Here is a 17,011-nt window from a genome sequence, read left to right as displayed (position 1 = left end):
TCTTATCAATTCCTTTTATAAAATCTTTTATAATTTTCATCTTTACAGTCATCTTCCATCCCTTCATTGTATCAACCCTAATTTTGTGCATAGATAAGTCTTTCTTCCTTTAAAATTTTAGGAGGCACTTTCTTCTAACAGACCAAAATATGCCCGAAATCTACTGTGTGGCACTGATCTATGCACTAGCCTGATCGTATTTCATCATATTCTGTTTTTTTGTATTGTTCTGTTTTTGTTTTTGTTTTTTTCTCTTTCTTTTTTCTTTCTTTCCCTTTCTTTTCCCCTGGTTTCAGGTCTTTTCTGATTTGTATAGAGTATATTTGCTGCGGACATTGTTAACCTGTTAGCATTTTGTTCTCATTCATCTATTCTCCTCTGGACAAAATGACAAGATGAAAAAAATCACCTCAGCAAAAAGAACAAGAGGTAGTACCGTCAGCCAGGGACCTACTCAACACGGACATTAGTACGATGTCGGACCTAGAGTTCAGAATCATGACTTTAAAGATACTAGCTGGGCTTGAAAAAAGCGTGGAAGTTATTAGAGAAACCCTTTCTGGAGAAATAAAAGAACTAAAATCTAACCAAGTTGAAATCAAAAAGGCTATTAATGAGGTGCAATCAAAAATGGGGGCACTAACTGCTAGGATAAATGAGGCAGAAGAGAGAATCAGCGATATAGAAGACCAAATGATGGAAAATAAAGAGGCTGAGAAAGAGAGAGAGAAACAATTACAGGATCACGAGGGCAGAATTCGAGAGATAAGCGATACAATAAGACGAAACGACATTAGAATAATTGGGATCCCAGAAGAAGAAGAAAGAGAGAGAGGGGCAGAAGGGATATTGGAGCAAATTATAGCATAGAACTTCCCTAATGTGAGGAAGGAAACAGGCATCAAAATCCAGGAGGCACAGAGAACCCCTCTCAAAATCAATAAAAATCGGTCAACACCCCGACATCTAATAGTAAAACTTACGAGTCTCAGAGACAAAGAGAAAATCCTGAAAGCAGCTCGGGTGAAGAGATATGTAACCTACAATGGTAGAAATATTAGATTGGCAACAGACCTATCCACAGATACCTGGCAGGCCAGAAAGGACTGGCATGAGATCTTCAGAGCACTAAAAGAGAAAAATATGCAGCCAAGAATACTATATCCAGGTAGGCTGTCATTGAAAATAGAAGGAGAGATAAAAAGCTTCCAGGAAAAACAAAAACTAAGGGAATTTACAAACACGAAACCAGCCCTCCAAGAAATATTGAAAGGGGTCCTCTAAGCAAAGAGAAAGCCTAAAACCAGCATAGATCAGAAAGGAACACAGACAATATACAGTAATAGTCACCTACAGGCAATACAATGGCACTAAATTCATACCTTTCAATAGTTACCCTGAATGTAAATGGGCTAAATGCCCCAATCAAAAGACACAGGCTATCAGATTGGATTAAAAAACAAGACCCATCGATATGCTGTCTGCAGGAGACTCATTTTAGACCCAAGGACACTCCCAGATTGAAAGTGAGGGGGTGGAAAACAATTTACCATGCTAATGGACACCGAAAGAATGCTGGGATGGCAATCCTTATATCAGACGAATTAGATTTTAAAACAAAGACTGTAATAAGAGATGAAGAAGGACACTATATCCTACTTAAAGGGTCTATCCACCAAGAAGATCTAACAATTGTAAATATCTGTGCCCCTAACATGGGAGCAGCCACTTTATAAGGCAATTAATAACAAAAGCGAAGAAACACATTGACAACAATACAACAATAGTGGGGGACTTTAACACCCCCTTGACTGAAATGGACAGATCATCTAAGCAAAAGATCAACAAGGAAATAAAGACTTTAAATGACACACTGGACCAAATGGACTTCTCAAACATATTCAGAACATATCATCCCAAAGCAACGGAATACACATTCTTCTCTAGTGCCCATGGAACATTCTCCAGAATTGATCACATCCTAGGTCACAAATCAGGTCTCAACCAGTACCAAAAGACTGGGATCATTCCCTGCATATTTTCAGACCACAATGCTTTGAAACTAGAACTCAATCACAAGAGGAAAGTCAGAAAGAACTCAAATACATGGAGGCTAAAGAGCATCCTACTAAAGAATGAATGGGTCAACCAGGAAATTAAAGAATTTAAAAAATTCATGGAAACCAATGAAAATGAAAACACAACTGTCCAAAATCTTTGGGATACAACAAAGGCAGTCCTGAGAGGAAAGTATATAGCAATACAAGCCTTTCTCAAGAAACAAGAAAGGTCTCAAATACACAACCTAACCCTACACCTAAAGGGGCTGGAGAAAGAACAGCAAATAAAGCCAAAACCCAGCAGGAGAAGAGAAATCATAAAGATCAGAGCAGAAATCAAGGAAATAGAAACCAAAAGAACAGTAGAACAGATCAACAAAACTAGGAGCTGGTTCTTTGAAAGAATTAACAAGATTGATAAACCCCTGGCCAGACTTATCCAAAAGAAAAGAGAAATGACCCAAATCAACAAAATCATGAATGAAAGAGGAGAGATCACAACCAACACCAAAGAAATACAAACAATTATAAGAACATATTATGAGCAACTCTATGCCAGCAAATTAGATAACCTGGAAGAAATGGGTGCATTCCTAGAGATGTATCAACTACCAAAATTGAACCGGGAAGAAACAGAAAACCTGAACAGACCTATAACCACTAAGGAAATTGAGGTAGTCATCAAAAATCTCCCAACAAACAAAAGCCCAGGGCCAGATGGCTTCCCAGGGGAATCCTGTCAGACATTTCAAGAAGAATTAATACCTATTCTCCTGAAACTGTTCCAAAAAATAGAAATGGAAGGACAACTTCCAAACTCATTTTATGAGACCACCATTACCTTGATCCCCAAACCAAACAAAGACCCCATCAAAAAGGAGAACTACAGACCAATATCCTTGATGAACATGGATGCAAAAATTCTCACCAAAATACTAGCCAATAGAATCCAACAGTACATTAAAAGGATTATTCACCACGACCAAGTGGGATTTATCCCTGGGCTGCAAGGTTGGTTCAACATCCGCAAATCAATCAACGTGATACAATACATTAACAAAAGAAAGAACAAGAATCATATGATCCGCTCAATAGATGCAGAAAAAGCATTTGACAAAGTACAGCATCCTTTCTTGATCAAAACTCTTCAGAGTATAGGGATAGAGGGTACATACCTCAATATCATAAAAGCCATCTATGAAAAACCTACAGCGAATATCAATCTCAATGGGGAAAAGCTGAGAGCTTTTCCCCTAAGGTCAGGAATGCGGCAGGGATGTCCACTATCACCACTGCTATTCAACATAGTATTAGAAGTCCTAGCCACAGCAATCAGACAACAAAAAGAAATCAAAGGCATCCAAATCGGCAAAGAGGAAGTCAAACTCTCACTCTTTACAGATGATATGATACTGTATGTGGAAAACCCAAAAGACTCCACCCCAAAACTGCTAGAACTCATACAGGAATTCAGGAAAGTAGCAGGATATAAAATCAATGCACAGAAATCAGTGGCATTCCTATACACCAACAACAAGACAGAAGAGAGACAAATCAAGGAGTCGATCCCATTTAAAATTGCACCCCAAACCGTAAGATACCTAGGAATAAATTTAACCAAAGAGGCAAAGGATCTGTACTCAGAAAACCATAAAATACTCATGAAAGAAATGGAAAAACGTTCCATGCTCATGGATTGGAAGAACAAACATTGTGAAGATGTCAATGCTACCTAGAGCAATCTACACATTCAATGCCATCCCCATCAAAATACCATCCACTTTTTTCAAAGAAATGGAACAAATAATCCTAAAATTTGTATGGAACCAGAAGAGACCGTGAATAGCCAGAGGAATGTTGAAAAAGAAAAGCAAAGCTGGCGGCATCACAATTCCGGACTTCCAGCTCTATGACAAAGCTGTCATCATCAAGACAGTATGGTACTGGCACAGAAACAGACACATAGATCAGTGGAACAGAATCGAGAGCCCAGAAATGGACCCTCAACTCTACGGTCAACTAATCTTCGACAAAGCAGGAAAGAATGTCCAATGGAAAAAAGACAGTCTCTTCAACAAATGGTGCTGGGAAAACTGGACAGCCACATGCAGAAGAATGAAACCGGACCATTTCCTTACACCACACACAAAAATAGACTCCAAATGGTTGAAAGACCTAAACGTGAGACAGGTGTCTATCAAAATCCTAAAGGAGAACACAGGCAGCAACCTCTTCGACCTCAGCCGCAGCAACTTCTTCCTAGAAACATCACCAAAGGCAAGGGAAGCACGGGCAAAAATGAACTTTGGGATTTCATCAAGATAAAAAGGTTTTGCACAGCAAAAGAAACAGTCCACAAAACCAAAAGACAACCGACAGAATGGGAGAAGATATTTGCAAATGACATATCAGATAAAGGGCTAGTATCCAGAATCTATAAAGAACTTATCAAACTCAACACCCAAAGAACAAATAATCCAATCAAGAAATGGGCAGAAGATATGAACAGACATTTTCCAAAGAAGACATTCAAATGGCCAACAGACACGTGAAAAAGTGCTCCACATCGCTCGGCATCAGGGAAATCCAAATCAAAACCTCAATGAGATACCACCTCACACCAGTCAGAATGGTTAAAATTAACAAGTCAGGAAACGACAGATGTTGGCGGGGATGCGGAGAAAGGGGAACCCTCCTACACTGTTGGTGGGAATGCAAGCTCGTGCAACCCCTCTGGAAAACAGTATGGAGGTTCCTCAAACAGTTGAAAATAGAGCTACCCTACGATCCAGCAATTGCACTACTGGGTATTTACCACAAAGATAGAAATGTAGGGATCCGAAGGGGTACGTGCACCCCAATGTTTATAGCAGCGATGTCCACAATAGCCAAACTGTGGAAAGAGCCAAGATGTCCATCGACAGATGAATGGATAAAGAAGAAGTGGTATATATACACAATGGAATATTATGCAGCCATCAAAAGGAATGAGATCTTGCCATTTGCAACAACGTGGATGGCACTGGAGGGTGTTATCCTGAGTGAAATAAGTCAATCAGAGAAAGACATATATATGACCTCACTGATATGAGGAATTCTTAATCTCAGGAAACAACCTGAGGGTTGCTGGAATGGTGGGGGGTGTGAGGGATTGGGTGGCTGGGTGATAGACATTGGGTAGGGTATGTGCTATGGTGAGTGCTGTGAATTGTGCAAGACTGTTGAATCACAGATCTGTACTTCTGAAACAAATAATGCAAGATATGTTAAGAAAAAAGAAGTAGAAGAACATGGCAGGAGGGGAAGAATGAAGGGGAGTAAGTGGGAGGGGGAGAGGAACCATGAGAGACGATGGACTCTGAAAAACAAACAGGGTTCTAGAAGGGAGGAGGGTGGGGGGATGGGTTAGCCTGGTGATGGATATTGAAGAGGGCACATTCTGCGTGGAGCACTGGGTGTTATGCACAAACAATGAATCATGGAACACTACATCAAAAACTAATGATGTAATGTATGGTGATTAACATAATAAAAAAATAAAAAATAAAAAAATAAAAGTAAATGATTGGTGAAACTCTATAGTGAAAAAAAAAGAGGAATGGTTGTAATTTTTTTTTTTTTTTTTTTTTAGAGAGAGATTGCACAAGCACATGTAAGCGGGGTGGGGCAGCGGGAAGGGCAGAGGAAGAGAGAATTTTAAGCAGGGACCACGCTCAGTGTGGAGCCTGATACGAGCTCAATCTCATGACTCTGAGATCATGACTTGAACTGAGATCAAGAGCCCGACGCTCAACCAACTGAGCCCCCCAGGGACCCCTGGTTTGGTATTTTATATCTGATAGTCAGGAGAGCCTCTCTGATAAGGTTACATTTAATTGGAAAAGGGAAGAAGGCAAGAAAGCAGGCTATATGGCTATCTGGGGGTGTTCCAGGTAAGGGAACGTAAGTGCAAAGGTCCTGCTTGCTGTGTTCCAGAGGCTGCAAGACAGCTTGTCTGGCTGGTGCAGCGTCACAGAGGGCCAGTGCAGGGGAAATAGAGATCAGAGAGGTAATGGGGCCAGTCCTTATATGCCTTATAGGATAATTGTGAGAAATTTGACTGTAAGATGAGGAGCCACTGACTTTACTCAGGACCCACCAAAGATTCTCATTGGCATTCCCTGTTCTTATAATAAATGAGGAAACATTTTATCCCTGGCAAGTTTATGGTGAAGGATAAAAAACAGATGAAAAATGTAGACAGGAGTGTGTATGTGCCTACTAGCAAAAATTGCCTAAGCCAAAAAGATACAACATATGTCTTACTCAAGCCATTTCATCACTGAGCAACTTGGGATACAACCCTGAAGCTGGCAAATTCTGCTACAAGAGGTGTGATTTAGGGAAAACAGCAAAGTGCCATTTTTCTCTCTCAAGATTTCTCTACTGCCAAAAATCTTATCCAACCATCCATCCAACCAACCAACCAACCAACTAACCAACCAACCAACCAACCAACCAACCAACCAACCAAACTTTATTGATCTTCTACATGTACAGCAGAGGACTAGATAATATAAATAGCTACAGATGGATAAGATTCTCCTGTTCTGTGTTTTCTTAGATTCTATTTGGTCTCTATTAATTATAGGGTCAAACCAATAGCCACAGTTGTTTACATCTCCCCTATGATCCGGCTTAAGTAGACACATAAAAACCATATTACAAACTCTCCAACCAATCCTCAGGCCATACTCCCAACCACCTCCTTAATCTAACTCACACATCAAGCCAATATTTCCCTTGGGCCAGGTGCCAGACAACCAGAGACAGTTCCTAAGCCCCAAAGCTCACTGGAATTATTCAAACTAGTCAGTCCTCAGCTGTTAACACTGACCTATCATATCTTTACCACAAAAACCCCAATAAAGGCTGTGTCCTATACTTTACCCTCCTGCTTCTCCCTCCTGACCTAACCTGATGCTTCTCCACGTGGATCTGTGTGGCCCCTTCCCTCAGGAGTTGTAAGGAATAAAACATCTTTCAATGGCATTAACCTCTCCTTGTTGTCACTCAATCACCTTTATAAAATTAAGACCCAATTGCAAACCATCTACCCAAAACAATTCCGCTCTCCCTCTTTCTCGGAGTCAAAAATCTCCTTCCCGGGGCACCTGGGTGGCTCAGTCGGTTAAGCATCTGCCTTCCGTTCAGGTCATGATCCCAGGGTCCTGGGATCGAGCCCCAGCTCCCTGATCAGTGGGGAACCTGCTTCTCCCTCTCCCTCTGCTGCTCCCCCTGCTTGTGTGCTCTCTCTGTCAAATAAATAATTAAATAAATGATCTTTAAAAAAAATCTCCTTCCCTTTGTTCCTTACCTCTAATTTTATCTTTGTCATGACTGAGATATGGTTTCTTTGCTCATGCAGGCTAATCCATGTTTTTCAGGCGTTATGAGCCCTGAAAAATGGATGTGGATCGGTTCTTGGTAGAACCATTTCCCTTTCTTGAAGATCACCGCGCCTTGACACCACCCCTTGTAGACTGCAGTCTTCCTCCGGCCCTGCTTCCATTCTGCTCACTCCGGATAGTCCTCGACAAAAAATCTAGAATATCTTCAGGCCACTGTTCGGTCTTAGAGATACATTTCCATTCTATTTAGTGCCTCGGAGAAGTCATCATGGTTAATATCTGCACTTTAATGCTCCCTCCTGAGCTATGGTTCATCTAGCTAAGTCATGCTTTAGTGATAATTAGGGAAGAGGTGACCGACATGAGGATTAGATTCATGGCTTAGTTTGTCTGGGAGATATATATTTTTTTACTGCTAATTTATATGACAAATCTGGTAGGCACTCTTGGCTAGCATAATTTATTTTACCGGGATGAGAGGTTGTGTTTTTCTAATTCTTCAGTTGAGCTTGCTGACCTGTATAAAGTCAGCAAAATTCAATAATATTGTTCAAGCATCCTTGTAGAATCTATGCTAAATACTAGCAATTGAGTTCAAATAGATACAGTTCAGTGTCCTTTGACTATTCATATTGCAAAGCTGACACGAACACGAAACAGTTTAACATAATACCACATAATATGCTCACCTGTTGTAATGATTTATTCACAGTTGCTCAGTTGCTTCCTAGCTAAAGTTTTAGCAACTAGGCACTGAGCGCCCCCCTCCCACCAGACCTGCTGAAATACACTAGAATTGCCTGGTTCTCACTCAATAAGGGTGAGAACATTCAGTGCCAAGTTCCCAAATCTTAGGCTTGGTCCTCCAAATGCTTTTACCCTGGACTTCCCTCCTCAGTGACTGGTAGCTTGGTGTTTTGTTTCGATATTAGGTTTCAACTGGATAGAATGTGTTAAGTAACTTCCTTCTCCACAATGTACTTTAACTGAACCTCTTCTTCAGATATACGGTAAGAGGCCCCTCAGGACATGGAAAGGCCATCTGGTCTTGTGGCATATAGCTGCATGCATCTCTCCATCCCTCAGGAGAGTTGTACCCACAGTCTGAGCCCCTCCGTCTTTCCATAATGCCAGTTGGAGCAGATCTTAACAACTTGATCCTGTGTTTTTATAGGTCAATTAGCATTTATCTGAGTAATTAACAAGCCCAGTTCCCCACTGTGCTAAACCTCTCAAAATCATACAAAACTGGACCTGTAAATCCTTAATCCCACTTCCCCACCCTGGCACGGAGCTTGGTGTCAAGCCATTTTGTGTGGGTTTATCCTTCAGAGTGCAATAGGAAAATCATTCTGGACTTCAAGAAGGAAATGTCAAGACAAGAAACAGAAGGAGGCAAAGAGAGGTCATTGGTGCAACCATTAAAGAAAAACTTCAGGCTGCCAACTTCAGCTCTATAGGGAAATGGGGACTAAAGCCAAAGACAGATTTCAACCCCATGTCAGCTGAAGTATAACATGCAGTCACTCATTTGAGCTACCGCTTGAATTTATTCCTACATATTTGTGACTTTGAAAATGCAGCATCAAGCATGGTGCTATTTCTCTTGGACTTGGGGCAAAAGGATTTGATGTTACTACAGTAACATTTCGGGGAGGGAGGTGGGAAGGAGAGAACAGTATGTTCCCACATTTGGAGACATTCTCTCTCCCTCGTAACTGCTTTTTCTTATTCCTGTATGTAGGGATTTTGTAAATTAGCCATAAAAAAAAAAAAGCCTATTTCTTACTCAGGCATCTACTCACACTTTGAAAAGAGAAAAAGGGTTTTTACTAGTTTGACATTAGCTAACTTATTGTAGTTTATTTATTGGTAGATGACAGTACTTTTATATATGTCTTATCTCCACAGTAGATTGTAAGCTTGGGGAAAGGGAGTCGCTCTATAGTAGTTATAGGACTATGGGAGCAATGCCCATGAGTCCGTATGCAAATGAGAATTGGCATCCCCTCCCTTCCCCTAGGAGGGGATGAGCACTCATTCTCAAGGTGCTACAATTGCTCCACTGATTTTGGAACTTTGCCAGGGGCAGTCTTCTAGATCTTTCCATGAATTGCCTTTACTTCAGGTCTGGTTCACAAGTCACCCCAAAATCAGTTTGGATACTTTACAATCATCACACTTCATGAGTATTTTTTAAAGAATTATTGAGCTATCCTTTACATATAATAAAATTCACCCATTTTAAGTGTACATTTCAGTGATTTTTAGTAAAGTTACAGAACTGTGCAAAAGTCACCACAATCCAATTTTAGGACATCTCCATCACCCCATGTCCACCCTTAGCCCTGGCAACCCCTAATTTACTTTCTGTCTCTATAGATTTACCCTTTCTGAATATTTCTTATAAATGGAAGCCTACAGTGTATGATCTTTTGTGACTGGCTTATTTCACTGAGCTAATGTGGTTTTGTTTGTTTGTTTGTTTTTAGAGAGTGGGGAGAGGGGCAGAGGGAGAGGGAGGGAATCTTAAGCCGGATGCAGGGCTTGATCTCACGACCCTGAGATCATGACCTGAGACAAAATCAAGACTTGGATGCTGAACCGACTGACCCACCCAGGTGCCCCTAGCATGTTTTTAAGGTTCATCCATGTTGTGGCATGTATCAGTAGTTCATTCTTTTTTAAGGCAGAATAATTTTTCACTGTATGGCTATACCACACCTGTTTATCCATTCATCCGTGATGGATATTTGGGTAGTTTCCAGTTTTTAGCTGCTATGAATGAAGCCGTCTGAACATTCACATGTAAGTCTTTGTGTGGACTTCATTCCTTTTTTATCAGAAAATATTTCTCAACTTCATATTGCCTCTACTCTCAATAGCTTTGCACCATTGAAAATATTAAAAAAACTGTACCACAGGATCCAAAGGTGATGCCCAAAGAAAAGACCTTTTGAAAATTCTTTCTACAGATAATACAATCAGACTAAGAATGGACCACGAGTAACTGTTCTGAAGATCATATTCATTTGATATACAAACACAGGTGTATTGGTTATAAAATAGTTAATCTATTTTATAATCTATGTTTATGGCTTAATTATACCACTCTTGTCAGTTGACAACAGTTTAGCACAGTACTTTACAGGTAGTAATAAATATTAATAAATATTTGCTGATTGATTTAAAAACGCCCTCAGTAGTTCCCCTTGGAAAGTAAAATATCGAAAGCTTTTATTTTTAACAGTGTTTTTTCCATTTTGTGTAAACAACAAAAACCCTTTGAGAGAACAAGACAAGCTATCCAAAGGGCCCCAGGTCACAATTATCTATCAGGCAGCCATGTTGATCTTCCTTCAGCTCAAGGGGCAAGTGCAATTGCTCTATAGGCTTGGAGAAGCAGGAAGCATTTTTGTTGGGCCAGTGGGAGCATTTGGAGCCAATGCCTTGTGTCTCCATGGGAAATAGTCACAGGAGGCAAGCTTTCTCTTGGCAAGGGTCTCCCCTGCCCCTTGCTGGCACATTTTCTTGGAAGGTTGACTGGCCTGGATCCAACATTGGCTAACTTCCTCTCACTGGCCCTCTTGCACACTGTTCCAGGCCTGTGTGGTCAGATTTGGGCTGTTAACTCAACAGCTTCCAACCACAAGGAAACTAGAACCACTTCGTGGTCCTGCTTGCTGACATTTCAGCTGTCTTATTGGCTCTGGGCAGCCACTAAGGCATATGTGCCTGTGGTCTATGTGCTCTGGGGTGGCATTTAACGAAAGCCCATCTTTAATTGGACAAATGAAGTGTCCCCCTCTGGGTTTTCCCGGTGCCAAGAAAATAGTGCGTTAGAAATGCAGTCCGAGTGTCTCCCCCACAGCACGTGTTCTATGTACTTCTCAGGGAGCACAGCCAAGGGCAAGACCATGACGGTGTCTCTCAGTCAGGTTCTATCACCTCAGCAGTCAGCTCTTTTCCACTTTCTTTCTTTTTTTACAGATTTTCTTTCTTTCTTTCTTTTTCTTTTTCTTTCTTTCTTTCTTTCTTTCTTTCTTTCTTTCTTTCTTTCTTTCTTTCTTTCTTTCTTTCTTTCTTTCTTTCTTTTTTCCTTTTCTTTCTTTCTTTCTTTCTTTCTTTCTTTCTTTCTTTCTTTCTTTCTTTCTTTCTTTCTTCCTTTCTTCCTTTCTTCCTTTCTTCCTTTCTTCCTTTCTTCCTTTCTTTCTTTCCTTCTTCCATTTATGTATTTGACCGAGAGAGAGACAGCGAGAGAGGGAACACAAGCAGGGGGAGTGGGAGAGGGAGAAGCAGGCTTCCCACCGAGCAGGGAGCCCGATGCGGGGCTCCATCACAGGAGCCCGGGATCAGGACCTGAGCAGAAGGCAGATGTTTAATGACTGAACCACCCAGGTACCCCTCTTTTCCACTTTCATGTGGTCATAAGTTGTTCCTGTTTTAATTTTCAAAGCATCTTCATATACCTAGGAACTCAGCCCAGGTTTTAGAACTTAACATAAAATGTATTTAAGTAATTGTAATTCTTTTCCACCACAAAATATTAAATTTCATTTTAGGAAATATCAATTAAAAATTCAATACACTCAACATTTTGTTTCATTACTTGCTTATCTCTCGTTAAAAAAATAAAAAGAAACTGTATCTTATCAACTTTATTCTTATAATGTTGTAGTTGTCTCTACTTTTCCTTTTTTTGAATTTTTGACTTACCTACCAGAGGGCACATCTGTTGGCCAAGTGCCTTTCCCTTCTGGGAGGAGTGTTCACCTTCCTCCCAATAATGCTCTGCCCCACTCTTGCAGCCATGTGATCCAAGTAGAGCTTTCCTTGTCTGACTCTGACCCAGGGATGGGCAATGACCCAATTTGGCCAATCGGAGCCCTTTCCTGAAACTTTTCCAACGGAACTTAAGGGGAAAGAGGATTCATTGCTCTTTGATCAACATATTCTCGTATTTGCATAGGTAACTCCCAGCTGAGTATTGTCACTTGCAATCAAAACCCTAACTTACATACATACTCTTCCTACAATCTTGACTGGTCTTTCTGGTCCTAGAACTTTATTACTGGCTTTTTAATTGGCAAATTAAAACAAAACAAAACGCATGCCACAATACTTTTGCTTTGTCCTATTTCCCTTTTATAACCTAAGGATTTTTTTTAATGGCTCTAAGGTTGACAAGAGGGAAGAGATGAAGATAGGTGCTTAGAAACAGCCTCACTATGCAATACGGCAGACAACTGAGTGTTCAACTAGAAAAAGATTCCAAACAACCTCTGGGAAAAGTATAGTGGGAGTAAAGCTATCTGCAATTATTTGAAAAGCTGTTATGTGAAGAAAGAAGTAGAGTTGTCTGTCATTTTGCAGGGGAATTAATTCCCATGGTTGGAATTAGCAGAGACCGATTTCTGTTCTTTATGAAGAGAAAATGATTTCTAATAACCAAAATGTACCCCAAACAAACAAGCCTCCCTTAAAAAGTGAGATTCCCAGACACTTAGAGGTTATCATTTAAGGACTCCTGGGTGAGGGGCATTACCTCAGACTCTCCTTAATTTTTCAGAATCTGTGTTGTTGAAATGTTGATGGAATAGTGGGAAAGAGAAAGAGGTTGGGAACTTGGGAGAACATCTCATCTGCCTGCGATGAGAATCAGGCTCCATCTGAGATAGGAACAGATCCTTACCCTGCATCCTGCAATGCCCGGGTGACCGGATGTCAACTTCCCTAACTTCATTCATTAACATTATTTAAGTGGTGGCTGGAGGATCTTGTCTCTCTGGATCTTCGTTTTCTCATATAGGGAAAATGGGGAGCTTGGACTAGCTTAGAAGTCTCCAGATTTTCCTGCTAGAGATCACAGGGGGAGGACCAAGAGGAAATCCCAAAGGATGGAGAGTTAAGGAAATGCAACCTCCAGTCTTGTTAAGGCAGTAGGTTCTTGAACCTGAGAGGAGGCCAGACCCCACAATCAAAGGCACAGAGGTTAGAGATGAAGCTGCAGGGAGACGCGGCAACACCAAAAAGTACTTAGGCTGCTCTCCCCGAACAGTGGGGGAGGCCCTGCTTATATAAAGTCCTAGCTCTGTTCCCGCTCTGGTCCAATTTGCTAATGAGGAAAAGAAAAGAATGCTTCATCCTGGTTGGTTGGAAGAGCCTCTTCCTGATTGGTTGATATTGCCAACTCAGGCAGCTCTTTGGTGCTCTTTAGAGCCGGGGTCTTCTGCTTTAAGTCCGGCTGGTAGAGGGGAACGCAACCTGGTCTTGCTCTGTTAAGAGAAGCGGTTTAACAATAGCAGCCCTCAGAAAGCACCCCAGGTACGCAATCTTTTTCTCTTGGGGTTTGTTCCCACAGACCCTCACTGTCTCAGTATTTCACGTGCTTTCTAGCTCTCTCTAGCCTTTGGGATGGCCATACAGCTGGAGAAACACATGGAGGGGATACCTGCAGCACTGGTAACATGATTTGCGGGGCCCTGTGCAAAATGAAGATGTGGGGCTCCTTGTTCAAAATAACAAGAACTTCAAGACAGCAAAGACAGAGCATTAAACCAAGTGCGGGGTCCTTCTAGGTGTGGGACCCTATGTGACTGTGTAGGTCCTACACCCATGAAACCAGCCCCGAATATATAACACCCTGTATCAAATGGACACATATAAAACAATAGATCTGAGGCTTTTTGTGTAGTTAATTTCAAAACTCTCCTTTGGCTGTACTAGAGGATACTTCAATCAAAAAATCAACTTGAAGCTTCACTGATCATCTATATACTAAAAAAACTTTGTAATTCTCTAAGTAAACAATAGAAGAAACAAATAAATGCCCAACAAATTTCTCTGAATTCCCAAAATTGGAATGATTGTGGGTTTGGTTTATTTTGACAATCTGCTTCCAAAGAGGCCTGCCGATTAAGGGGATTTGCCTGCATTGATTAAACACATTTTTATCTCCATTTGTCTTTATTCAGAATCAAATGCATCCATTTATCCTCTTCTGGGATCGGTGTCGATGAATCATTTTTCTTTTCTTCTTCAGTCAGCAATCACTTATCACACCTTAAGTACTTAAATTGCCCCACACTGTCCTAAGTATTTTAAGTACTGGGAACCAGGCCACAGCTAAGGATGGCTGGTGGGGTGGGATGAAGAGTCATCTAAAGAAAGGGAATATCATGAGCCAAGACATGAAGGTCAAAATCTTAAACTGTTCATTCAGTGACTTTTGCAAGCTGTTGGCTGTGGGGCTTTGAAGTGGCCTGAGCTGTGGTCCTGTGCTGAGATGCTTCAAAGCTTTATTTAAAATGTCTGGATCCCCATGAAGCCCCACTAAACCCAAGTGACCAGGAGATTTGGAGAAGACTGGGGTCAATGGGCTTCGTTGTTTACAAAATCAAGAGTGCTGGTAAAAGAAATAACGCATTGAAAGCTTGGAATCCTGAGAAGCTCATGGTCAGCATTAACCAGCTTTTGTTTGCACATCAGGTAGAACATCAATCTGGCTGTAAATTTAAGCAAACTTCGTTAGATAGGAACATAGACACTGTACACTTGTATAGGTGCTGTTTACTCCATGGCATGAATACATGTACCTGTAAGATGAAAAAAAAATCTTAAGTTGGCTGGAGAATCCAGTGTGGCTGGAGTATAGGAAGTATGTGGGATAATGTGGGAGGTGAATATAGAAAGGAAGCTTGGAGCTAATAGTGGAGGGCCGGTGATACCAAAGGAGTTTGTCATTGATCCTATGAACCAGAAGGAGTTTTCCAGCAAGGAAGTGGTAAGAGCTGCCCTCTTAGGCATTTGTTAGTCACACCTGGCACTAATAAATGGTAGCTATTATTTTAGTATATGTGCTGCCGAAGCGAGCACAAATGGTAGCTATTATTATGTAATAGTTTAAACGGTAATTAGGGAAAGTAGCCACAAATAATGTATTTAATAATGTAATGCCATTTCCCCAGAGTCTCCCCAATATGGTAGATTATCAACTGTCATAGTCTCTCTCTCCATTATTTAGGTCTTTCAATTCTCAGTGGTTCTCAATGCAGAGGTCTTGCATGTCATTCATTAAATTCATCCCCAAGGATCTTTCTTAATACTATTATAAATAATACTTGGACAAATTATTTCCAGTTGTTCATTGCTAGTATATAGACATTCATAGATTTTTTAATGTTGAAATTGTATCCTGTGACCTTGCTAAATTCACTTATTTCTATTAAGTTTGGGTTTTTGGGGTAGATTTTTAGAATAATTTTCCATGTACACTATCACGTCTATGAATAAAGTACTCTTATGTCTTCCTTTATAATCTGTAAGTCTTCTATTTTGTTTTGTTTTTTTTTAATAATTTTTTAAAGATTTTATTTATTTATTTGACAGTGAGAGACACAGCAAGAGAGGGAACACAAGCAGAGGGAGTGTGAGAGGGAGAAGCAGGCTTCCCACGGAGCAGAGAGCCTGATGTGGGACTCGATCTCAGGACGCTGGGATCATGACCTGAGCCGAAGGCAGACGCTTAACGACTGAGCCACCCAGGCGCCCAAGTCTTCTATTTTGTTTAACATTTCTTTTCCACACCTCTTACTGGCTAATATTAATAGAATTGTAAGAACAGCCATCCTTGCTAGTTTCCAGTCAGCAATCCTTGCTAGTTTTCAGTCCTTTGCCATTAAGTATGATGTTAGCCGTGGGTTTTTATAGCTACCTCTCATCAGATTGAGGATGTTCTCTTCTTTTTCTAGTTTGCTGAGAGTTTTAGTTGGATTTTGTCAAATTCTTTTGCTGCATCTATTGAGCTAATCTTATGATTTTCTCTTTTATTCTTCTAATGTGGTAAATGACATTGATTTCTATTATTGAACCAACTTTGCATTCCTATAGACAGTCTACTTAGTCATGATGTATTATCCTTATGTATTCCTGGATTCAGCATGCTAACATTTTATTACATTTTTTTTTCTCAAGTGCTCAACATCGCTTGGCATCAGGGAAATCCATATCAAACCCTCAATGAGATACCACCTCACACCAGTCAGAATGGCTAAAATGAACAAATCAGGAAACGACAGATGTTGGCGGGGATGCGGAGAAAGGGGAAACCTCCTACACTGTTGGTGGGAATGCAAGCTCGTGCAACCCCTCTGGAAAACAGTATGGAGGTTCCTCAACCAGTTGAAAATAGAGCTACCATACAATCCAGCAATTGCACTACTGGGTATTTACCACAAAGATAGAAATGTAGGGATCCAAAGGGGTACGTGCACCCCAATGTTTATAGCAGCGATGTCCACAATAGCCAAACTGTGGAAAGAGCCAAGATGTCCATCGACAGATGAATGGATAAAGAAGAAGTGGTATATATACACAATGGAATATTATGCAGCCATCAAAAGGAATGAGATCTTGCCATTTGCAACGACGTGGATGGCACTGGAGGGTGTTCTGCTGAGTGAAATAAGTCAATCAGAGAAAGACATGTATCATATGACCTCACTGATATGAGGAATTCTTAATCTCAGGAAACAAACTGAGGGTTGCTGGAGTGGTGGGGGG

General features: G+C 40.8%; 1 long non-coding RNA gene across 2 annotated transcripts in view; it reads left to right on the top strand.

The window, feature by feature from the left end:
• LOC112840228 (uncharacterized) overlaps window positions 1-16,881 on the top strand; it is a 50,483-nt gene extending 33,602 nt beyond the window's left edge. The window contains exons 3-4 of one of the 2 annotated variants that reach the window (XR_003212418.2): window positions 7,487-15,306; window positions 15,352-16,089. This is a non-coding gene — a long non-coding RNA (uncharacterized lncRNA). Of the gene's footprint in view, window positions 1-7,486; window positions 15,307-15,351; window positions 16,090-16,423 lie in introns of those variants that run through there. The other variant, XR_012381534.1, reaches the window with a different exon arrangement.
• Window positions 16,882-17,011: the final 130 nt, after the last annotated feature.

This window comes from Callorhinus ursinus, unplaced genomic scaffold (assembly GCF_003265705.2).
Source record: "Callorhinus ursinus isolate GAN/ISIS: 27379988/994484 unplaced genomic scaffold, GSC_fseal_2.0 scaffold19, whole genome shotgun sequence".
Classification (NCBI taxonomy): Eukaryota; Metazoa; Chordata; class Mammalia; order Carnivora; family Otariidae; genus Callorhinus; species Callorhinus ursinus.
Note: the sequence above shows the minus strand (reverse complement) of the source record. Positions and strands in the feature narration are given on the sequence as shown.